Here is a 24,697-nt window from a genome sequence, read left to right as displayed (position 1 = left end):
GCCCCATGCTTAACAAGGTCAGGTGAAATAAGTTAGCAGGACAATTTGTCTACAAGAAAGGATAAAAACCCCACCCTTCAGTATAAGTCAGAGGTCTCAAAAATGAGAAACTGGACATCTTAAAGAATAGCCCTGAGGTCCTAGTTGCCTTATATCAGGCTCCAGATGGTCCTTTCTCTTTCAGGATTTTAGCAAGCTTACCCTTGAGGCAAGGTTGCACACCCGAGACACCCCTGCCCAGCATTATCTGTCTTGGTCTTCTTCAGTATTCTCAGTTTCTGTTTACTGGGCAACCCAAGAACTCTGGCTGCTCAGCCCTGGCTGAGCTCAGCCATGGCCCTCAGGTCGGTCCCTTATCCTCTGTGCTCACAGCTGTCTACACCCCAGCTGGCTGAGGCATCCAGGGCTCTGCTGGTTTATGCACAGCCCAGGCCAGGCCTGGCTTTGGTCCCTGGCCTATGCTGTCCACCACGTCTGCCCTCAGTCCACCACGTCTGCCCTCAGTCCATACTCTGCATTCAGCCTCCCATCTCCCATCAATCACTTTCTGTGGAACTCTTTGCTGCAACTGATACAGGATGAAACACCCACTTTTCTCAGTGCTGTGTTTGAGGTCAGTAATAAAATGGCATTTCTAACTAACATTTACTTGAGCGCATACTATTTGTCAAGCACACTTCCAAACCCTCCGTATGTGTGTTCAACCCTGTATTACAACTACTCTGTGAAGGGGGTTGCGGTGAGTACTAGCATTTTTCCCTAGTGAGTTAAACAACCAGCCCAAGGTCCCCTGATGCTGGGAAGTGGCACAGCCCAGTCCAATCTGGGTGGGAGGCTGCACTCCCAGCCTCTCTGCCATTCTGTCTCCATAGAACACCCATTACAGGGAAGAATGCTTCCTTCCAACTGACCCCAGCAATCACGGTTTCCTTAATGTCTCCCTTGCTTTCAGTCCTTCCTATTCAAAAACAATTGGTCTGGTGAAGAAAGCCTCAGATTTGGCATGAGGATTTCTTTCTTCTGGCAGTGGACATATTTGCTTTAGCTCTCCCCAAACAGACGTACATTTGTTTTCCTTTTGCTACAATGATCAAGAAACCAATTACTTACCAACTAAATGGCCAGGCATGAAAGTCAACTCCACTGCCTTTTTCCACCTACAAGGAGAGGCTCCATGGAAGTTTCTATAGACTTAAGTCCCAGGAGAGAAAGGAGAATGGGGTCCAGTGGGTTGGGTCCCTTTGTTTATCGGGAATCAAGGCTTGTGGAGGGAATGTTCACACCCCCCTCAACATCTCCAAGGAGCCAGGACGTAGCAAACTCATGTTTACATATTAATTTATCCATGCTACTCTTCTTGATGCTTCCAATAACTCCCTTCCCACTGCCCTGAGAACATTCAGCTCAGGTGAGCTAGTTCCCACACATTCCTACCTCATTCCAAGCTCACTCCATCCACTGTACCTTTGCTTACCAGGTTCCTCCTGCCTGGAATTTCCTCCCTCACTTCCCTCTGATCATACAAATGCATCCTTCGTGGCCAGCTCCCATGTCTCATGGAGCCTCCTGAGCCCCTCAAATCCTGAGGTTGAGCTCCCTGCTCTGTGTTCCTACCTCATAAAGTCTATGCTACAAAAGTCAGTGCTTAACTGTACACCATCACAGGGTATTTCACATGTCTTCTCAACTGGTCTGGGAGCGGAAAGCATGTGTCTTGTGCTCGTATATCTACCACTGATTCTGAAATGGGGCTGGGAATACACACTGGTGAAGAACACACTTGGCTGGCTGATGAAAACTGGATGAGGGGGCTTCCCTGGTGGCTCAGTGGTAAAGAATCCATCTGCCAATGCAGGAGACACGGGTTCCATCCCTGGTCTGGGAAGATTCCACATGCCGAGGAGCAACCAAGCCCTTGTGCCACAACTACTGAAGCCCATGAGGCCTGGAGCCCATGCTCCACAACAGGAGAAGCCACTGCAGTGAGAAGCCTGAGCACCACAACCAACGAGTAGCCCCTGCTCGTCACAACTACAGAAAAGCCACAGGAGCAATGAAGGCCCAATGCAGCTCAAAGCAAAACAAAGCTGGAGGCGGCTCTGGGCTTCAGCTGCTCTACCTCCAAGGACAGTGTCAAAAATGACTAATTGCAGGCCAGAGTCATAGATCCTACCGACCCCTGGTCCCCCATGGCATCTTCTCCCCAGACCTCCAGAGACGCCATGCTGTAAGCCCGGGGTGGGGTGGAGGGCTCTCAGTGGCTCCTCCTGGCCACTTTTCTGGGCACGTGCACACACTACAGGTTGCTGCTGCTGCTGCTAAATCACTTCACTAGTGTCCGACTCTGTGTGACCCCAGGCAAGAGTAACACTACACGTTAAATCCTCCCAATTCATCCAGCACTCCTATCTCTGAATCTGAACACTGAAAAAAAACTCAAGAAGAGGTAAACTGTGTCATACCATCAGTCCAGGGATCCAGGCACCTATAATCTCTGCGTTTCCTAAAAAAACTTTAGTGCCAAAGTCTCTCCCCCAGGGACTTTCTGAAATGGTCTCCTCTCAGCAAGGCCTACTCTTCCAATTATTGCTCCCCATACAAATAAAGGGGAAAGTTCAAAAACACTGTCCCCCCCACCCCTCTATTATAAGCACAAAGGCTCAAGGTATGTTCCTTCTCTTTATCCTGCTTTACAGAAGGTGTGTGGTACTTTCCCACCTCTAGCATCCTAAAGAATTGCCAATCCCTATAAACCCGGGATATCAGAACATGATCTTTTGTGTGCTTATTATTTTCTTAACTAACATGTGAAGGATGTAGCCTAAAGTTCCAGAGATTTAATGTAAAATCAGAGTTGCAAAAGAAACGATTGGTGTTTCTTAGGTGCCCAAGAACATCCTAGCGCAGAATGAGACACACATTTCCACTGTGCGGTCTTGGCTCCATGATAATCTCCAGGCAACCAAAAGTCAGCTGCTTAGCGACATAAGCAGGAGGATCAGCCTGCATGTCTCTATTAAAGAGCGGCTGTGGCCTGGTGGGAAGCACGGATATGAGCTGGAGTCACCCTGGGCAGCCAGCTGTCAGGCAGAGACCAGCCACATGGGCTTGGGGTGAGGGCAGACCAGGAGGAAGGGGTTTAACGAAGATGGTTGATGAGAAGGGGGTTGGTGGCAGGGTGTCCAGACATAAGAGGGGCAATTAAAAATGAGGTACAGGGAGGGCAGTTAACCCCTTGGGGGTGGGGGGCTGAAGCATCCTATTTTCCTCTCTAGATGCTATGCCCCTTAAGGGTCTGAGGGGCCTTGGCTTCAGAAAGGTTCATGGTCAGCTAGTAGCTCAGCCAATACAAAGAATTTGGGGACCCAGCTCTTTTCCACTGAATCACACTAAATATAATAGGAAAGCTAACAGGGATTCTTAAAATCATGATTTGACAGGTTTTTATGGAGCTTGAGCTCTACCAGATGCTCTGAGGGACGGAAATAAGAATCCAGGATCAGAGAGCATATGGTAATTTCAGACCTAGATATATGGGCTGGTGAGCGGTTCTACCACTAACCAACTCAAGAACAGGAAAAATAAATAAATAAAGTGCTTCACAAGCCTCAGCCATAAAAGAGAGATAATTGTACTTGCCCTGCTTATCTCTGGGCTGTTGTGAACATCAGATGAGAAAACTGTATGTCTGGAGGAATTTTTGCCATTCCATGGGGCCAGTATATTAATACAGCTACCCTAGGAAGGAGCTATACTGGGTAGAGAGAGAGGTCAATATATCAAACAACACAAAGCAGTAAGCAGGTGCAGAGAAGCTGCAGGGCAAGGGAACTGACAGATGAGACTCTTTCTCTTATTGCCCAGTCTACTCACCTCCAGCCTGAAAGCTGGACAATGCAAAGTACAGGAAAAGCAATTCACACTGCTGCGAGGGTTCCTCAGGGACAGCAGCTTTGCAGTAGGTCGTAACTGGTCTGTGTCCTGAAGCAATTCCATGGATTTTTATTATTCAGGCCACAGCAATCCCCCAGGATCAGACACAACCTCAAACTGATGTCAACAGAGAGACACTCATGCCATCTCCACCCCAGATCTTCAGTTTGACCTCCCAAAGGAACATCAGCTCATTAGCAACCGCATTCACACCATGGGGTACCCTGAAGAAAATCAAGTCCCAAAGAGGAAGAAGTCCCCGATGTAGAAAGAGTTTCTTTTAAAGATCTCAGAGCACCTGCCCACCTCTAATCTCATTTGAATCTTAGTCATTTCCTCCATGTAAGGGCATAGATGGATAAATATTTTATGATAATTCTATGCCAACTACCAAACCAAATATCAAAACAATACAGACATCAGTTAACTGCTCCATTTATTATATATGCAAATTAACTCATTCCCCAGGCAATAAATACATGTCGGGTGCTTTCTGTAAGCCAGTGGACATCACTCCAGGAGAAGATATCAGAATGAAGACAACCCTAGATCTCCCCTCAAAGGTCTCACAGAAGGGCTGTAGCCTGGTGGTGGTCTGTAACTCCTCCTTTTTTATAGAATGAGGTGTGTGAAAAGTGATGATATTTGATCAGCACACAGAGGTAACTGAATGCAGCTGCTCACAATGGGTCCAGGGGTTCTGTCCACTAGGACTACCATGGCAATTTCCCCCTTAACCCTCCCATTCCCCACCTCTAGCCCAGGCAACCACCAGTCTGCTTTCTGTATCTATAGACCTCCTTACTCAGGACATTCCATGTGAGCAAAATCATGTAACATATGGTCTTCTGCGTCTGGTTTCTTTTATTTACACACACTATTTTCAAGGTTCATCCATGGTGTTGTGTGTATCAATACTTCATTCCTTTTTACAGCTCCATAATATTCCCTTGGGTGACTATTTCACATTTTATTTCTCTACTCACTTGTTGGAACATTTAAGTAATCTGTTGTTTTTCTTTTCTTTTCTTACTATTATGAAGAATGTTACTGTAAACATTAGAAGTTTTTATGTGAATGTATATTCTCGTTTCTCTTGGGATTATACCTAGGAGTGGAACTGCTGGGTCACATGGTGACTCTACGTATAATCATTTGAGAATGTTTTCCAAAACAGCTGCACCATTTTACATTCCCCTCTTTGGTTAATTATTAAACAGTTAGAAAGTCTCAAGCTGAGGCCTTAGTGTATACTCATCTTCTAAATGTTTAGCCTCAAGCTAATGTCGCTTCACTCTCCTCCATGAAATCTCAGGAGCAAAGTTTTTCTCTTGTCAAAGGGAACCTTGACTGTGAGTTGCGCTGTCCTGCTTGACCACTGAAGAGGAAAGCTGCGTCCTTACCTTCCAGGGGAACTACTAGTTCTTGTCCTGGCAGCCTCAGGGCTGCAGGAGATTAACATGGCAGCGTTGTATCTGCACTGGCTGGGTCCACTGTGCCTGCACCTGGAAACAAAGACACAGGAGATGCACCGGCCAGCCCGAGGTCACCTGGCACCCAGCAGGGTCAGGATGCACAGAGCCAGGTCCTGAGTCTGAGTCCTTCCTCTTCCACTGCACAGGGTCCTCCCTTCGCCTCCTTTCCACATCTACTGGGAGCACTTATGCTCGCCTGAGCAGTGAGAACTCCACACATGTGTTTGTTTACCTCTTTTGGAGAAGTTCTCTCATTTATTTCCTCTGCTTTCCTTTGTCAGAAGGCCCCCACGCATACTGAGACAAATGTCTACAGGCTGTTTACTGTGGGCTTTTCTCCCCACACTAGTCTCAGAAGGCCTGGATTTGGAAAAAGAAAGGTGGCTCCTGACAACAGCCTACGTTCTCTTGAGCTGCCTCCTTACTCTTCTATGGCCTGTGTCTCCTGGTGGCCTTGCCCACCCCAGATTTTCCCAGCATTATCCAAAGCATGAACCCGACCTCACTGAGCACCCCTGGGTGCCGGCTTACCCAGGAAACAGGGACAGAAGGAGAGGCATGGGCTCCCCAGAGGAAGAGCCCCCCATTTTAAGCCAGAAATGGGGCATCCATACACACTTCAGTGGAAAAGTATCAAATCAAGCGAGACAGGAGGGCGGAGGCAAACACCTTCACAAACACGGACTTTCCTGTGGTCTCCATGGCCATGTAATGTGCAGATCACGAGCTTTGGAAAGGAAGGGGATCTCTCAGGCCAAGCCAGGCCTGAAGGATCCGGCTCAGCCTGCCCCCAACCTGGTCCTCTCAGCTAAACTGATGCTGACACCTGTCCACCTGCCTTCACTCCCTGGTCAGGCTGCCTGCCTGCACCGCCTCATCCCACGAGCCCAACTCATCCTCTCTCTGTCCACCCACCTCCCCTCTTGTCTCCCCACCTTGATGTCCTCTTGTTTTCCATTAAACTAAAGTGAAACCAGCTGTTTCCGTGTAACAACCTTGATTTACATAAACTGCCTTATCAAGCCAAAATGGGCTGGCTCCAGGCCTAACTGTTCCGACACGCTCTTTGGGTGTCTGTCCAGCCCAACTGTGACACTCTGGGCACTGCCATATCCTGCAGTTCTGCCCGGGTGGGCACCTCCATGCCGCTGGAACAGCTCTGCTCTCTGGCCTCCACACTTTCTGCCCAGCCTGCACGTCCCACGCACAGCTGCCTCCCAGTATCCTTGGTCCACACACTGTCCATGTCACCTCCCCTGGCGTTTGTTTTCATCTGTTGTGACATCTCTTGAATATTCTTTTCATCATAAACACTATACAAGATTATTAAAGAAAATCTGGCAAATTGAACCGGAATGAAAGAAAGATTATTCAAAACTCCACCATCCAAACAGAACACTATGTATTCTGAAGTACTTCCTCTGGTGGGTGGGGTGGGGGTGTGTGTGTGTTCATATCATACATCTTGCCTTGTTGTTCAGCTTTTCAGCTCTGCCTCCCCCACCATATTCTCATTTAAATGGGAAACCCCTTGAAGACAATGATTGACAAGAAAAGGGAACATAACTTGAGCTGTAAAATGAGTTGTGAAAACTTCCAACCTCCAAGATGTTTTGTATGACAGTCTGCAAAACACAGATGAGCTCGTGGCCAGGCTCTGAGGTCTTGGCTTCTCCTCTCCTCCCCACTTGTCAACCTCAGCCCCTGCCACCCTCCTATGCTCACCTCTCCCCCCAGTTTCCCCTGCCTACCACGAAAGACTCGAGCTGGCAATAAGCCTGGTCCATGGAAAATGATCCCTACAAGTGCCGTGACTTTCCAGCTGGTGGACAGATTGGTTTACTATACATTGCCATGAAAGCTTCAGGGATTTGAGCTGAATTTGAATCATCTGGTTTTAAAGGAACTATAGAAACCTTAAAATGATTTATATGTGATTTTTCCCTCCTCCAATTGCATTTATTGTCTGAGCCCTTTGCTGGTCTTTAATCCTACGTGGTCTTTTATGATTGTCATCCAAGTCTGAGTTTTGCAAGCATAAGCCTTAATAACATCAACAATAACAGTTACCTTGACCTTGACCCTTAAACAAGTCTCAGTGCTTCTCGATTCTGGTCATATTTTCTTCCACAGTCCTTGAAAAATGTTAGTTGAATAGTAGAGACTTAACCTCAAAAGTGTTGTTGATAATCACTGATACAAAGATCAAAGTTTAACTAAAAATAAATGAGTTATAATTTTGAAAAAGTTAAGAGTAAAGCCCTGTTAGAGACTAGACATTCAGAGATAAATCTAAAGCCCTCAGAAACTTTCCACTCATGATAGAGAAGGAAATGCACCACCTACCCCTTTTACATCTAGCATGTGAAATTTTTCTGTAATATTAAGTCAATTTATGAATAACAGACAGTTTTTAATGAGGCTTTACTGTGTTTGGATATTATGCTTCTTTAAAAGAATAGAGCATCTAAGATTCTCTATTTGGCTAAAAAAATCCTCAGTGTGATACGGTGTGAAAATTGCCCAAACAAAACAATATTCCTCCAGACTTACCTTTCTAAAGTAGGAAATTTCTTCAATACAAAGGAATCTATTGCTCTCTCTTGTCCTAAGAACTCTACACCCTAGACAACTTTAAAGAAAAAATAAGTATCGATAGCCAAGACCAACACAAAAACCACCTGATCCCACGTTGGTCCTTGGCATCCGTAGAGCTTCTTCTCAACATAACCATGTCCTCTCACATAAGTCCCAGAACTAGGCCTTCCAAATTCTACCCTCTTCACTGTAAGTGATAAGCTCCCTCAGACAAATTCAGAAATTGTCCCTGCTTCTTCCTAGCTGATGACAATTCTGTTTTAAGGGGGTTTAGATGCTATAGAAGTTACCATGGCGGGTGGGGTGTGGTGGCCATTCCCTCTGGGTGCTCGCAGATTTCTGTAGTCCACTCATATCTCTTGCCACTTCCTATTGAGACCAAGGTTAGACATAACTGAGTCACATCAAAACAAAGCCACCACTTGCTAATCTGCAAACTCAGAAAAGATTATATGGGTTTGGTAAAACTTCAGGGAGGCTTGAAAGTCTATATCCATCCCTAAGAGGCTCAAATGCCTTTCATTTGTCCTTTGTTCACTCTTCAGGTGGCAAGTACTTGCTCCTAGAAAGGCCCCCTGGGAACCTCACTCTCTAATGACAAGCAGCCAAGTTCTTCAGGGTTCACTGGTGCTTTAGTGAATTCTAAAATGCTCATACAAAAGAGCCAATTCCCAGTCTTATTAATATTTAAAACCTTCCTTCTTGCAAATTCATGCCATGGATCCCTAAGATGTGCTTAGAGGCCAACAACAACAGATGCTCTGGCTGGACATTTTTTTTTTTTAATATAATTATTTTTAAAACAAAACAAACAAAAAAAAAAAAAATGAAGACTCTCACTAGGCTGAAAGGACAAGCAGCCCAACTCCTCCGGTACTTTAAATTATTTTGCCCAAAACTTTGGGGCAAGGGAAAGACAATAATCTCTTCAGTCTAAAGCACATTATGGCAAATTCTAGCAAAAGGATACTTTTTCAGGGGCTGATAATAAGGGAAAATAGAAATTTGAGGCAGGAAGCCCAAGAAAGGGTTCTCTGTTGGGTATACATGTATAATCCCCAAGAGCTGGGTGCTTCTGGAGAGAAATGCATGGTATTCATTCCTTTCCATATATGCCAAGCCAATAAAAGCAACACACAATTCATTCAGCATCAATGAGAGACTGTACGGACTCTCAAAAGATTTCTAATCAGATTATGGCTCGTCAACTTCAATGTGAAATGAGCATCATATTTGTTGTTGAGAGCCACATGCTCTCCTCCCAGTTCTTCCCAGTGCAGGCTAAAACCAGAACTTTAGAAAGTGGGTCATTTAATCAAGCAGCCTCACTAGACAAGCAAGAAACCCAGGACTGGAGAGACGAGATGGCTTGCCCAGGGTCATGTCACTGGTTCTAAGAGCAGTGGAACTCCTGGCTCACAGCGCTGTTTACACTGTGTTCAGTGAACTGTGTTCTCCTTTCAACAAAAGAGTAGTTCAGAGATACTAAAGCTGGATGAGGGACAGAGTTGCCACCATAACCCACAAAGGACGCTTTAAGACCCTAGAACCGCTTCGTTTGAGAGAAAGAAGCTGTAGAAGAAAATAAAAGCTGCTCTTTCGTCTCTGAAGGGCTGTCAGATGTGCTCTGTAGAGCTCCAGGGGAGTGACCAGAGCCGGCAAGGGTGAAGGCTGTGCACAAGCAGGCTCTGGGTCTGCTTCCAGGAGACGCTTCTTATGAGAAGCCGAGTCCCACAAGGCCTGGGCTGCGTGCTATTCTGTGGGGAGGTGTGCTCCCAAACGGAGACCCTCATACATATGATTGGTGTGAAAAGGGAGAGAGTACTGGCACCCAGAGGTTTGGGAGTCACCTGCAGAAATAATATTAATGGGAATCCTCCTTGGGGTGGGAGTTTGAACCAGGCCAGCAGATCTAAAATATTGTTGATGGTTGCAATTTCTAAAAATGCTTTCAAATACAGATTCCTGAAACCAATGGGTGGAAACAGGCCTGGAAACGGGTAATTTAAAAAACATTCTATGTTTCAGTGATTCTCTAAATAGGGAACCACTGAAATGGATCAGTGGCTCTCATACCTTTCAACCATAACTCACAGTATGGAAATCATCTTTGCACAGAAACTGGGGATATGCACATTTACATAACGAAAACAGCAGTTTCACAAACAATTGTTGCCCCTATTACACATGAGGCACTTTGATATTTTCTATTTCATTTTGTATATTTTTGTAAAATGTGGGTTAAGATTCGCCTAATTCATTTTATGATCAACTCAAGAAAACTCTATATAACTTTCAAGAAACAGAAAGCAAAGGTGAGAAAAAGAAAGTGTGCCCACAGAAAGAAGAAAACATGGGTTTAGATTCTCTTGGCATTTGGCATGTGGTCTGGTTGTTTTAGGTACAGATGAGGAGGGACCAAAGAGAACCTTGAAGGCAGCACTCATTCAAAAACAAGTAGTCAAAGAGGTGGTTACTGTAATTAAAAAACATCACAGGTAGGCAGTTACCGAATCCTCGAGAAGCAAAAACATCTGAGCAAATCTCCATGTACATGAGTTATCTTCCCTTGCAGAGCTTTGGAGAAGCAGCAAAGATCAAGCTAATCTATGCAGCTTAATTATGTTAGTGACTGAAAAGATGTTTTCTTCCTTTGCATTTGAATTATGCGAAGAAAATGGCTGTTAATTAAAAATGTAGCAAAGCTTGCCCAGAGTCCAATGTGCTCTATCATCCTATGGTGAAGGAGGCCCCTCCCAGGCTCAATGGAAGGCCTTACCGGCCAGTGGCTACCCTTCATGGTGAAGATGAATGCTTGAGCTCACCTAAGGACATGCAGATGTCTTGTGCCACTACAGGGAAAGATGGGAGTTGCATGTCTCTCCCACCCATTTCTTTGCTTTTATGTCAACTTGCTTTCATGGATCCTCCTTACCTAGATTACTAAACATGGTATAGCAGAAAGCCCTAGTGATGCTTCTCACATGTGCATGTGTAGCACCTGGATCTTGTTAAGATGCAGAGTCTGAGTTGGTCTGGGTGCAATCTGAGAATCTGCATTTCTAACTAGGTCCCAGGTGATGCCCATGTTACTGGCCCCTGAACCACCACTTTGACTAGCAAAGACCTTGATTTTGGAGTCAGGTATATTAGGATCTGCATCCCTACCCTGCCACTTTCTTTCCTGCAAATGTTTTGGAAACATTTTTAAATAATAACTTTTATTGGGGCGGAGGGGGGCGGTTTCTGTTTATAATAGTAATGTAGAAAAGGGCAAGTTATTTTACTTCTTTGAACTCAGTCTCCTCTGTAAACAGAAAATAACAACCCCCACCTTTGGGCTGAGGCTGGGGGGATAGTGAAAGCTCTCACCCATGCTCTCTGCCGCCCTTACAGTCCTGAAAGTAGGATCTCCCTGCACTTTCCACTCCTCCACTGACCCTCTTTTCTAGTGCACTCTGACCTCTGCCCTTGACTTCCTCTTGAGACTGTTCTCCCCAAGGATCCAACAACCACTGTTCACTTTGATCACTCTTGAATACATAAAACTGTTAACAACCCTCTCTGTTCTCGAAATGCTCTTTGGTTTGGGGACCAGCCCCCACCTCATTCTACCATCTCACACTCACTCCTCTGATCAGTCTCCCTCTGTCCATTTCATGCATTTGGGGTTTCTTCAGGTCCCTGTCCTTGGCTTTCTGTTGGATGCTTTCTACACATTCTTCCATGACCACCATGGCATTGCATCCTCCAAATGCTAATCCCCAAATCAAGATCTACAGCCTGGAGCACTCCTCCCAGCCCCAGATTCAGAGAGCCCCTAGCCCTCTGATTACAATGTCTCCAAGACATATCCAACTCCATGTGTCCAGACAGAACTTGTCACTTCCTCCTGTGTTCCCATAGGTAGCTCCAGGCTCTACCATCCACTCATCTTATTAGCCAGTCTAGGCACTCGGGTACTTACCCTCCACTGGGCTAGCACCATTATTTTTTGAATTCACATATGAATGTATTATCTCCCTAACATTATGTAGCAAATACCTTAATGTCCTTATAGCACCGAGCATGATGCAATATGCATATCTGTAATTTAAGTCACCAATAAGTTATTTCAGGAACCAGAATGTGAATTACACTTTGCTACACGTGCAGAGAAAACTGCGTCCACTAACAGCTCTTGGCATTGTTAATAGTTTCCACTCAAGAAGAAAAGTACTTCCATTAAGTTCGTAGGCTGCAAATTAAATCTCCACAAATTCTGCACCCCCCCCCCAAAAAGTGGGGCAAGGGGAGAAATCCTTGTTTTTCTAGGACTTGAGGGATAGATACTCAAGTTTTGGCTGGCTGGCATTATGAGGAAAGTCCTGGAACCATCATGGATGAGAGATACATGCTGAATGACACTATAACCTTTACACATCTGGTTCCTCTCCTTGACTATACACAGAACACCTGGATGGCAGGGGTAATGCCTGCAGGTTATACCGCTAGAAGTCGGGCTGTGCTCACTCAATACATTTGAGCTGTCGAGTGAGTGGGTGAATGAGTGAGGAAATGGATAGGTAGATAGAAAAAAAATACTGATGCTGAAGTAGGTCTTTCAGCCACAAGTCCTGAAAGCTGGGACTGGTGAGAGTAGGCTGGTCCTCAAAGACTATAAGCAGCTCTCAACAAGAATCACTTTATCCTGGGAACACCGGAACTCCAATATTCTACTGAGTCTGGAGCAGGAGCCAAGACCTTCGCCTCATTGAATGAAAGGAATTCCATCTCAGCAGCACCCCTGTTGGTTTCTGACTGGACTTCACTTACACAGTGTGTTCACAGGCTCTGTTTTACTTCTTCTGCCTGCATCTGGGGGCAGACAAGACAACTATGTTGAAGATGCATATCTAGCTGTCTCATTGAGGTAAGCGGCTCCTAAACACCAATCCTGTCCATTTCAACAATGCCATCATGTCACTGCTGTATCCCCAGTGTGGCCCAGTGAAATGTGGGCTTGAATTTCATCAGGACACTCATTCTGGGCTCTGGCACGGGTTGACTGGTGACCCCCAGAAGGCTTCCGGGAAGCAGACCGCAGACGTCCGTAGGGGTCCTTTCCAGATTCCTCAGCGAAGTCAGCCTATTCTGTCATTTCCAAACCCTATTCTGTCATTTCCAAACCTTTCCTCTCACAGACTCTTTTCCCTTCAAAGCTTTTCCTTTGAAATCTACTCTGTGTTAGAAGCCTTCAAGTTCTATCTGGCTGAAGCCAGGGGCCAAGAAGGGATCCTGGATGCTCAAGTGGTGATTTCTGCCAAGAGATTCCTCTAAGCTACATTTCTGAGGCCACTCTGTGCCGCTCGCAACGCCTCTGCCCCAGAGAGGCTGCCCTCGGCCTCTTGAATTATCCCTACTCCCAGGAGCTTCACACACCTTCTCCCTACAATGGCTTAGACTCAGCCTTTGAAGCCAGGGTCCTGCAGCATGTGGCACCTGTCCACCAGACACCGTCTACACTCCTAAGGCAGAGCCCCTCCCCCACACAGCTGAAGCAGAGCAGGTCCAGGGTGGTGGCCCTGTGTGACATCTTCCCTATTTCTCCCTTCTCCTCCACCACCTGGAGCTCACTCAGAAGGAAGTATCATTGCCCTGAAACTGAGGAGGCATGGATTACAGGCCCTCCATCTGTCAGGAACTAGTTGTATGGCTCCCGGCAGGACACTGACCTGTCATCTGCTCTCTGATCCAGGATCACACCCTCCCTATCTTTCAGAGTACTGTAAATATCCAACAATACAAAAGTACTTTGGAAAATGCAAGGTTTTGTTACTACTATTATTCTAATACTGTGACCAATATGTGGGACTTCCCAGGTGGCTTAGCCTGCAATGCAAGACACACAGAGTTCAGGATTCCTGGGTCAGGAAGATCCCCTGGAGAAGGAAATGGCAATCCCTTCCAGTATCTTGCCTGGAAAATCCCATGGACAAATAAGCCTGGAGGGCTACAGTCCACGGGGTCACAAAAGAGTTGGACGCAACTAAGCGACTGCGCGAGTAAACCACAACGACCAGTATGTGGACCTCCCTCTCCCCCAGAAGCTCTGTCTGGTGCAGAGAGAAAGCCCCCCACACACACTCACGCCCTTAAACTCAGTTACCGAAAGGTTCGGGCAGCACTCTCCTGGCTGCCTGGCAAACCAGAAATTCTCTACTTTTCTCCAGTCTGTCAACACTCTCATCTGTAACTACTGCACCTCGTTGTTTCAGTCATCCTTCCGCCTGGAGGATTTCTGAAGTCTCAGGAAACAGGCTGACAGAGGCTCTAAGTGGTCATCTCATTAATCCATTCTTTGCCTCCAGGCAGAGCTTGCAAAGAATACTCCTGCAAAGCAACTTCTCTTCAGGTCTCCAGGGTTTAGAGGAAATGAGACCATGTGCAGCACAGGGGCATGGCCTCTTAGACACGGAGAGTCCCAGTCCCTCAGGCCACATTTGGGATCTGCTGACCCATCATCCTGAGAGATGTCCACACTCCTGGCACACAACATGGTGCATATGGACAGGCATCGGCCACTCTACAGTTCCTTTTCTCAAGCAGTTATTGTCTGAGAAATGTTGGGGAAGGTTGACTAGTAGGGGGCTGGAGATGGTGTTTATGGGGAAAAGGCAGCTTTTGCTTACTTGGTTTTGTTAGGTAGGTAGAATAGGGAAAAGGAGTCCAAAATGGCGGTGGCTAAAAGACAAGGAAGGTCAAAGGAAGGTCCAAGGACCAGAGTGAAGACTTCAGGCAGAACAAACAGCACTCCTGGCTAAGCCCAATTTGCATAGGGCAGGCCCAGGTGGAGGAAAAAAACATAAAAGGAGGAGCCAAAGTGCTCTCTCATGGACTCTCTCTCCCACGTGCGTGTGCTCTTTTCTCTCTCACTCTCCTGCTATCTTCTAAATAAAATAGAGCTGTAACACTGATTTGCCTAAGAGCTGTAGCACGGTTTGTCCAAGACCCAAGAGCTGTGATGCGCCGAGGGCTTTAATGTCCATCGCTCCAAATCTTTGTTGTGAGGAGACAAAGAACCGAGGAACATACACTCACGTGACAGTTTTAAAATGACCCATGCCTTCTTCACGTTGATTGAGAAGCATTTTCCTTGGATTCCAGTCCAAGGAAATTCATAAAGAAAAACTCCTTTAGGCTGAAAATGCCAGTGGTCAATATCTCTTGGGACACTGAGGTGGAAGATGCAAGCCTTTCCTTAAGTCTGAGCCATGGCACACAGATGTGAGCAGCCTACAGTCGTCAGCCCAGCTCTCCAACCCAGAGAATCTTCACCTGTGAAGAGCAGTTTCAGTTTTTTTTCATTTTGTGACATCACTTCTTGCCTTAGTCTCCATCCCTAACCTTCATTTCCCTTCACAGCGTGACCCTCAATAAGCTGCCTTCAGTTTACACTCTCCACATGGCCCGCTGCTGTGCTGGGCATGCAGCTCGGGGCTCTGTCCAGCATCTGCTCACTGCCCCGTCCACACTCACAGCTCTGACCCCCAAGTACTGACTTTGCTCTTGCCCAGCCTTAGGATGTTCCTCCTCAGCTCCTCCACCCTGGCCCATTCTCATTAGTTGGGGTAGTGATGAGGAGTGGACTGAATTACTATCCACTGAGCACCTGCTTTATGCTAGGCTCTTCAACACACACTGGGTCATGTGATGCTTATAACTGCCTTCCTGAGGAAGGAGAAAGAAGTTGGGGCTCTGAGATATTAAGAAACTCCCCCAAAGACCCTGAGCTGGTAAGCGGGAGAGTTAAGATCTGACCTGCAGCCACCTCCGTGCCCAGCAGCCTGTGTCCCTGCCCGCCCAGTGACCGGAACCCCAAGGCAGTGCTAGGACCTGAGGACACGCTGGGACCCCTGCTTCCGTGCTCTCCAGATTCCTCACTGCCACCTCCTCCCACTTCCCAGTTGTTCCCAGACCAGGACTAAGCACACAGCCCCCGAGACTCCAGAACAACCAGTCCATGATGACAACAGCCTTCAGAGACTACTTTGTGGGGAGGTTCCAGTTGTGCATGGCTACATTTTATTAAAAAGAGCAACTTAGCAGTGGCATTCCTAGAATCATTAACTATACATGGAACTTAGAGGTGATTAATCTCGGGCGTTTTATTTTTCAAGTGCCCTTCAGCGTGAGTTTGGGTGCCCCGCTCACACATTCATGGGCACTTGACTGGGTGGAGGCAGGTGGGGGGAATTTACTGGAAAGGGTCGTTGACAGAAATGCTGCCCTATCGCTTCTACCTTGCACAGAAGCAGAAGTGAGATTCCACTTCTATTTGAGGGAGGAGGCAGTAGGCTGTCTCCATGGCAACTCTGGAGGAATAAGGACCTAACGAAGGTTTGGGGGAAATTAAGTTGTGGTTGTCCATGTGTTTGGCCTTGTCACGGGCAGTGGCTTGGAATACCTGCCTGAAGGAAGGACACAGGTATGGTGATACAGAGGGGACATTCCAGGAATGACTCCAACAAGCACTGCACGACCGACTGACTCCTACCTACCTGGGTGGTTTTTCTAAATGCTTCACTGTGGATGGTTAACCCTGCCAGGAAAGCTAAGCGCGCGCGTGTGTGTGCGTGTGTGAGTGTGAAGACAGAGAGAGAAAGCGAGAGAAAGGAGAAGGGAAGGAGAGGTTGAATAATTTAAAACATGTTTTCTAGCTTATTTCCCTAGGGTTTTATTTGTTTTTGCTGATTTTATTTGCTCTAGTTTCTATTTTAATACTTTTTAAACTTCAGAGCCTTCTCAGCTATGCACTTTAGGATCATTTTAGGAACAGTGTTAACACCCAGCTACAGGTGGATGACACCTTGACAGTCTTCCTTAACATGGAATCACAATGTTTTGTATGAGGCAAAATTATGACCTACAGCGTCAGCAAGTCTATGGAACTGTCAATGTCACTCCAATAAGATGTGAGCGCATCCCAGTCCTGTTAGCCACTGCTACCGTGACCTTCGGCAAGCTCCTAAGCCACTGTGAGCCTCAGGTTCCTGGGGACAATAATCTTCTTTCATCTCATAATGGCAGTGTGACTATCAACTAACATAATGACAGTGAACACGCTTGAAAACATAATATAATCTACAAGTGGAAGGGAGTGGTGTTATTATGTTATTAATAATTATAGGACTTAACACAAAGAGGTTGCATTACTAATGACAACAATTTTTTGGCAAAGCAGTTTGCTGTTTTTCTTCCCTCACCTTTTTCTAAGTTCAAAGAGCCAGTGAGAGACAGAAGCCTGCCTGCAAGCCCTGCCGGCTTCAAGGTCAAAACTCAGTCATGCATTTTCACGGGGCACAAAGAGGAGCCAATCGATTAGACACAGAAATCAGAGTGTTAAGTAGAAAGCTGCCTGAACAGACGACCGCAGGGCTCAGAGGACGAGGAGGGAGCCACAGCCTGCCTGCTCCCCTCTCTCCAGGGTTTTGCTGACCCTGGAGGATAGTTCATTCCTCACGGGGAAAGCAGAGCAACGCTCGCTCAGGGAGGTCCTCCACTTTGCCCAGGTGGGACCTCATTAGCCTCCCTCAGGCTTGCTCCCATCTGGCTGGTGCTGAGAAACCTGTGAGCGTGAGAAGGAAAATAGAGCCTGGGCACAGTGCTCTCAACGGGAAAGACATCCAGGCCCAGCAGCATGCCTTCTAGATCCTCACTTCTCACACAGGGTCCCTGAATAGCAGCCTCAGCAAGACTGGCCGCTGAATAGACACACGGAATCGCAGTCATGCCCTGACCCCACTGAGTCAGAATCTGCATTGGTCTGCGATGCCCAGGTTACTTTTGTGCACTTAGCATTTGAGGAAGTGCTGTTCTGGTAACCCACGAGCCAGGGAGTGGGGTGGTGGTGACAAGGGTGAGGCTCCCTAGCGGGGTATCTGGTGAACTGCTTCCACCTGCCTTAATCCTGATGAGGCCCCGCATTGTCTGGTAAGGAGTAGGATCCCCATGCAGACCATATCAGTTTTCAGCAAGAAGCCAACAGGCTGGACAAGCCCCTTCAGAGGACAGCTCTCTCCTTCTCTCCATGCAGGCCAACCTGCGGGTCAGCCCCTTTGGCGCTGTGGGAAATGCGCCTTTCCAGTTGCTAGGCCTTTGTCCAAAGGGCACTGAATGGCTGGAGTGGCCACTTCCGGTTACACTTCCTTAGCACTCAGAAGCAGACTGCACTCTGAGCCTTCAAGCCGAGACCCTTGAGCCCTCCCCAGTCCTCCTCCCCACAGGCTGCACAGCAGCCAGCCTGCCAGCCTGCTCCCACAGCCCGGGGCCTGGCTGCCTCCTCAGGACTGGTTTCTTCCCAATGCCTAGGATTTGCTTTACCATCTTCATCCTGTGTCTGGGAAGCAGGCCCCTGTGGCCAAGGACACGACTGGAAAGTGGAGGGGAAACTGAAGGGACACGGAGAGATAGTCAGGGCCACTCAACTTCAATGCAATTCTTTCCCCTTCTGAACCAAGTTCTTGAGTTCTTGGTTTTTCCATCCATTAACCAACCACCTGCACTCAGAAAATGTACCCAAAGTCTCCCTGTGCTTTTCCTATCTCCCAAATAAGATTATAATTACCCTTCTCACTTAGAGGGTTGAGAACATGAAACAGAATTATAAGGGAAAAACGGAGTGACATGAGAGATCATTCTGGACAAGGTTTTCTTTACTAATATAGACACCAGGCACTGATCTCAGCACTTTATAAATCCTAACCCACCCAACTGGCACAAGGCTAGAAGCATATACTGCTGGTGCATCCAGTTTAGGACAAGGCACAGGGACCCAGAGAGGCAAGGAGTTTGTTGACGGTCACCCATGTGGGGAAGTGCAAAAGGGATGCTGGGACAAGAGCAGGCTCAGATCTGCTCTGCTTGGCTTGGGAGAGGAGGCCCAGGGCAGCTCTGGGCCTTGGAACCAAGCCTCCCACTTGCTCTAGGCTATTCCTCTTTCTTCAGGATAGAACAGTCCGTGGAGCAATCAAGGTCTTGCAGACTAACTATGGAGGAAAACAGGAGATGTGTGCGTGACAAGTCAGCCACACCCTCGAGGGCCACCTCCACAGCAGGAAAACACCTAGCAAGACAATTGGGGAAGCCCTCAGGGGAATGCGTTCTAATGTGGCTACCTTCCCGCCAGGGATAAACCCAGTCTAGTCCAATTCTTTCCTAATTCTGCAGGAGAGTAGCCCCTGAAGCTCTTCAGAAAACACAGAAGGGCCTCAAAGACATTCTTAGCCTCCAAACCCAAACATCATCCAGTCCCTTCAAATATTTCCTCAATATCCAATTGGCCTGCCTCTAATTTCTGAAAGTTGCTCAACAAGGGGCCAATTGATTTCTCCCTTTGCCAACTGCCAGTGCACTTAAAACCCATTCACTCACTCCCAGTCAGATGCTCCATGATATTTAAGACTCAATTTTCCTCTCTTCCAGGCTCTCTCCTCCATTGCTGATCCAATCATTTCAAGGATTTTAACCTTTGCTCTTCAGACCCTGCTGACCCTCTTTCTCCCCTCTTCACCACACTTAACCCTCCCCTCCCTTGTTCTGGAGCCCACCAGGGGCACCACCCACAGCAGTGCCTGCAGGGGCTGTGAGAAGGATGCCATCTGTACCCCTTATTCACCCAGGGCCCCAGCCAGGACCTCTGGGCCTGGACTGATGAGTAAGAGCCCAGTGCTGCCTTGCAGGCAGAAAGAAAGTGAAAGTGAAGTCGCTCAGTCATGTCCGACTCTGTGCGACCCCATAGACAGCAGCCCACCAGGCTCCTCTGTCCATGGGATTTTCCAGGCAAGAGTACTGGAGTGGGGTTCCATTGCCTTCTCTGCCTATAATCACTACTGCTGCTGCTGCTAAGTCGCTTCAGTCGTGTCCGACTCTGTGCGACCCCATGGACAGCAGCCCACCAGGCTCCCCCGACCCTGGGATTCTCTAGGCAAGAACACTGGAGTGGGCTGCCATTTCCTTCTCCAATGCATGAAAGTGAAAAGTGAAAGTGAAGTCGCTCAGTTGTGTCTGACTTTTAGCGACCCCGTGAACTGCAGCCCACCAGGCTCCTCCATCCATGGGATTTTCTAGGCAGGAGTACTGGAGTGGGGTGCCATTGCCTTACCTAACACTAAACCCAGTGGCAACTAAGCATATGCCCCACACCCAACATGTCTGCAAACTTCTATGAATGTTCAAAACCTTCAGAAGATTACTAAAGAGATGGATCTCTGCCTCAGCTGCCTGCTGCCAACATGAGTATCTGTCACACAAAAGGAAAGATACTCTGACAGGCACAAAGGAGGAGAGAAAAAATCTCTCCAGAAGAAAGTAAATTTTCCTTGCGGGCAGACCCCCTGCCAAACATTGGCTCAGCCAAGTTGGAGTCCGGTGGATGGGACCAATCTCCAACAGTGCTGCCCCCCTGCCCCAGTCTCAGCAGGCCTTGCTCAGTCAGTCAGGAATCTCAGAAACTGTTGGAACACAGATACCCAGAGCTCCCACCAGAGAGAAGGTGGAGGGCCAAAAGCAACAGATCACAGCCTCTGCTCCCACTGTCCCTTAACCGGAGAACATGTGGAGGGATGCAGCACCGTGCAGAGTCAGAGGAAACTGCCCCACACATAACCAGGAATGACCCAGGATCACACCAGCCAGGCCTGTGCTCAGAATCAGATGACAGATATTCAGAGGGAATACAGGAAACGCTAACCTTCCCCCGACCCAAATTAAACTGCGCCAGGCCGAGCACTGCACCACAGGGAGAAGAGGCTCAACTTGTTTTAATTTTGGGTGTGTTTAGGCTTTGTTTTAGTAAATGCACAATTGCAAATCTCCAGAGTATCTCAGAGCAGTTCTCCAGCTGGAGAGCTGTAAGGGTTTAATTAACCTAAATACCTGCGACTTCCTGCCTCCAAAAACCTGTTCTCCAAAACTTGGCAGTGACCTGGCCCAGGCTATGTCTGTTGAACAGCACTAGAACCCCAGACTCGGCATTTCTATGCTCGGCAGTGGCCCAAATGAGCAGGAAGGATGCTCAACAGACCAGGAGTTCAAGACTCTTCAACTTGGACTTAGTGACCAGCTTTTGTTGTTTAGTCATTTGTGTCTGACTCTGTGACCACATGGACTGTGACCACATGGACTGCAGCACGCCAGGATTCCCTGTCCTTCACCATCTCCCAGAGCTTGCTCAAACTCATGTCCATCGAGTAAGTGAGGCCATCCAACCTCTGTTGTCCCCTTCTCCTCCTGCCTTTAATATTTCCCAGCATCAGGGTCTTTTCCAATGAGTCAGTTCTTCGCATCAGGTGGCCAAAGTATTGGAGTTTCAACTTCAGCATCAGTCCTTCCAACGAATATTCAGGACTGATTTCTTTTAGGATTGACTGGTCTAATCTCCTTGCAGTCCAAGGGACTCTCAAGAGTCTTCTCCAACACCACAGTTTGAAAGCATCAATTCTTTGATGCTCAGCCTTCTTTATGGTCCAACTCTCACGTCCGCACATGACTATTGGAAAAGCCATAATTTCGACTATACAGACCTTTGTAGGCAAAGTAATGTCTCTGCTTTTTAATATGTTGTCTAGGTTTGTCATAGCTTTTCTTCCAAGGAACAAGTGTCTTTTAATTTCATGGCTGCAGTCACCATCTGCAGTGATTTTGGAGCCCAAGAAATAAAGTCTCTCACTGTTTCTGTTGTTTCCCCACCCATTTGCCATGAAGTGATGAGACCAGATGCCATGATCTTTGTTTTTTGAATGTCGAGTTTTAAGCCAGCTTTTTCACTCTCCTCTTTCACCTTCATCAAGAGGCTCTTTAGTTCCTCTTCATTTTCTGCCATAAGGGTGGTGTCGTCTGCATATCTGAGGTTATTGATATTTCTCCCGGCAACCTTGATTCCAGCTTGTGCTTCATCCAGCCTGGCATTCTGCATGATGTACTCTGCATATAAGTTAAATAAGTGATAATTGCTCAGTCACGCCTGACTCTTTGCAACCCCATGGACTGTAACCTGCCAGGCTTCTCTGTCCATGGAATTTTCCAGGCAAGATTACTGGAGTGGGTTGCCATTTCCTTCTCCAAAGTTAAGTAAGCAGGGTGACAATATACAGTCTTTATGTATTCCTTTCCCAATTTTGATCCAGTCCTATGTTTCATGTCCCATTCTAATTGTTGCTTCTTAACCTGCAAACAGGTTTCTCAGGAGGCAAGTAAGGTGGTCTGGTATTCCTATCTTTTTAAGAATTTTCCAGTTCATTGTGATCCACACAGTCAAAGGTTTTAGCCTAGTCAATGAAGCAGAAGTAGATGTTTTTCTGGAATTCCTTGCTTTTTCTATGATCCAACGAAATGTTGGCAATTTGATCTCTGGTTCCTCTTTAGCCCAGCTCATTACAAGGAGAATTTATATTAGATTCCAGCATGTTCCAGGAAACCATGTCATGTACCATACCATGGATGTGTGGGTGGGGAAGGAAGGCTGAATTGCTTCAGTGAAAGCAGCCCTCCCTCTCCACAAACACACCCATAGGTACATGCACACTTGAGCATCACACTGTTCACAAACACAGCCTTCCAACACTGAGCCTCTTAGACAAAAAGACCGTAAAGGGAACTCCTTCCCATTGTGGGAACTGCATTTCACTCTGTGGCCTGCATGTCCCAAGAACAGAGCTGGGTCAGCAGTGCAGGTCAGGCTGTGTAAACAGGGACCACAAGAGCCAGGCCTCACACACCCTTGGGAACAGGTTGGTGCTTTTGTATCACAGCTGAAAGGTTTACCCCCTTGCCTCCACCCTACCTGCCTGTCTCCTTCTGTTCATCCCAGCACCAGTGGGGGCTTCCTCGGGAGCCCTGGTCATCCCATCTGTCTCTTAGGAAGAGCCTGCAGGGCCATGATGCAGGGCCCAATGAAGGCCCGGCCTTGCCTGGCTTTCAGGGCTTTCAGGAAAGCACTTGGGTTCCAATGTGTCTTTTACTGGATGACAGGACATTTTTAGCTGATTGTTAAAGTCACAGTCTACTATAGCCCATCAACAACCAATTTGGCCCCAGTAAAATGGATTCCAATTCCCTCAGCACTAGTCTCCTAGCAATCAGCTCATCAATATACATAATGTTTAGAAGCTGGATATTGATTGTGGAGTCTAATGGACTCATTATTCAGGGTTCTGCTTGACCCCTGGACGAACATTTTATTGGAGCTTCCCTCTCCACTCACTACCAAATTCCAAATGGGGGGGGTGGGGGAAGGGTAGCAGGGATGATGGAGAGGAAGCAAAGAGGTTCCAGGGTTTGGCCATAAATCAAGTATGTTCATGACCTGGGGTTTTGCCCAGCCAATGTGAAGTAGCCTGTAATACTGTCAGCCCCCAGCATCACGGAAATAACAAGGAGCTACTGTTGCCATAGGATACAGCAAGCACCCATGGCGTGGTTTACTTTGGGGGCAGCCATCGATCCTCTGGGTCACAAATGCTAGCAGAGGCACCTTAGAGTCCCTGCCAGTGTCTGTACAATGATCAGCAGCAGCACCAAGCCCAGGCCCTCAAACACAGCCCCCACAGCCCAGCTCCACAGCATCCCTGACTCCTCCCCTAGGCCTGGGGACACCTATGCACAGCACAGGGGCCGCTCCATTGTTCCTCCCAAGTCCCTGCTCTCAGAAGCCTGTCTCATGCAGGGCTGGGGGAAAGGTGAGCTTCTGAGGCACAGAGCAGGGGGGCTGAGTCACAGAAAAGAAGAATGCTGATGGGACAGGCAGTCTGGCCTCCCAGTGGGTCATGGGGAGACTTTTTCCACAAAGAGATTAGCTAGATTCTTTTTCCTCCTGATAAGATCCCGAGCAGAGTCTGCTGGTAAGCCCTGACCATTTAGTAGTCATCACAGAGTGCGGAGCTAAGACATTTCACTTCTTGGCAGAGAAATGAACACGCAGAGCCTCCCGTATACCAAATAAGCCCATCTCTCCCTCACAAAACTTTCATCTCATCTAGAGTCAATACAAAAACACATTTCCAAACCATTGCTTTATTTTCACATGTGAGGATTCAGTGTCCTCAATTACATTTAAAATTCCACAATTGGAAGATAGGTGCATTCAGTAACCCTACCTTCTCTTCTGCTCTACCCCGAGGCTTGCCCTGGGCTACACTGGGCCCACCCCTACCATGTTCATTGCAGGCAGGGGATTTGTAGTCTTTGTGGTTTCAAGAGTTTGAGGTTCAGACACAACTCGCTTCATTCTACGAAACTATATACTTTTGGCATTTTCCAAAGAAGCTGAAAATCTACGCTAATTTTTTTTTACCCAAAGGAAAAGTTTTGGACCTTACATTTGTTTGTTTTTAAAAGTGTGTGAGCCAAATAAAATACCTTCCAGGCTGCAACCTCTCATGTATAAAATCTCCCCAACGGTGGGAGATGTAATAAAAGGGAACAGGAGAGAGGGAGCTTGAGGATGTAGTAATCCATCTCCCAGGAGGAGGCTCCAAGGTCTCCAAAACTTGGAGCAGATTCTTGCTACTTTGCCTTTACATTTTAAGTCACTTTCTGGTCCACATGTCTAGATTTCCCAGACATCCCATGCAAGGGTGTCAGATTTAGAATACAAAAACACAGTCTATCCAGTTAAATTTCAATTTCAGATAAACAATGAATACTTTTTTGTA

The 24,697-nt window shown here is 47.2% G+C and overlaps 1 protein-coding gene and 1 long non-coding RNA gene across 7 annotated transcripts in view; both read right to left on the bottom strand.

Annotated features, from left to right (window-relative positions):
* The window catches only part of LOC129623010 (uncharacterized), a 32,779-nt gene extending 26,702 nt beyond the window's left edge, over positions 1 to 6,077 (bottom strand). The window contains exons 1-2 of the long non-coding RNA XR_008700247.1: positions 5,940 to 6,077; positions 5,337 to 5,438 (exon numbers count right to left, since the gene is read on the bottom strand). This is a non-coding gene — a long non-coding RNA (uncharacterized LOC129623010). The remainder of the gene's footprint in view (positions 1 to 5,336; positions 5,439 to 5,939) is intronic.
* PRKCE (protein kinase C epsilon) overlaps positions 1 to 24,697 on the bottom strand; it is a 546,248-nt gene that overhangs the window by 250,920 nt on the left and 270,631 nt on the right. The window lies entirely within an intron of this gene.

This window comes from Bubalus kerabau, chromosome 11 (genome assembly GCF_029407905.1).
Source record: "Bubalus kerabau isolate K-KA32 ecotype Philippines breed swamp buffalo chromosome 11, PCC_UOA_SB_1v2, whole genome shotgun sequence".
NCBI lineage: Eukaryota > Metazoa > Chordata > Mammalia > Artiodactyla > Bovidae > Bubalus > Bubalus kerabau.
The sequence above is the reverse complement of the archived record's forward strand: the minus strand, read 5'-3'. Positions and strand labels throughout refer to the sequence as shown.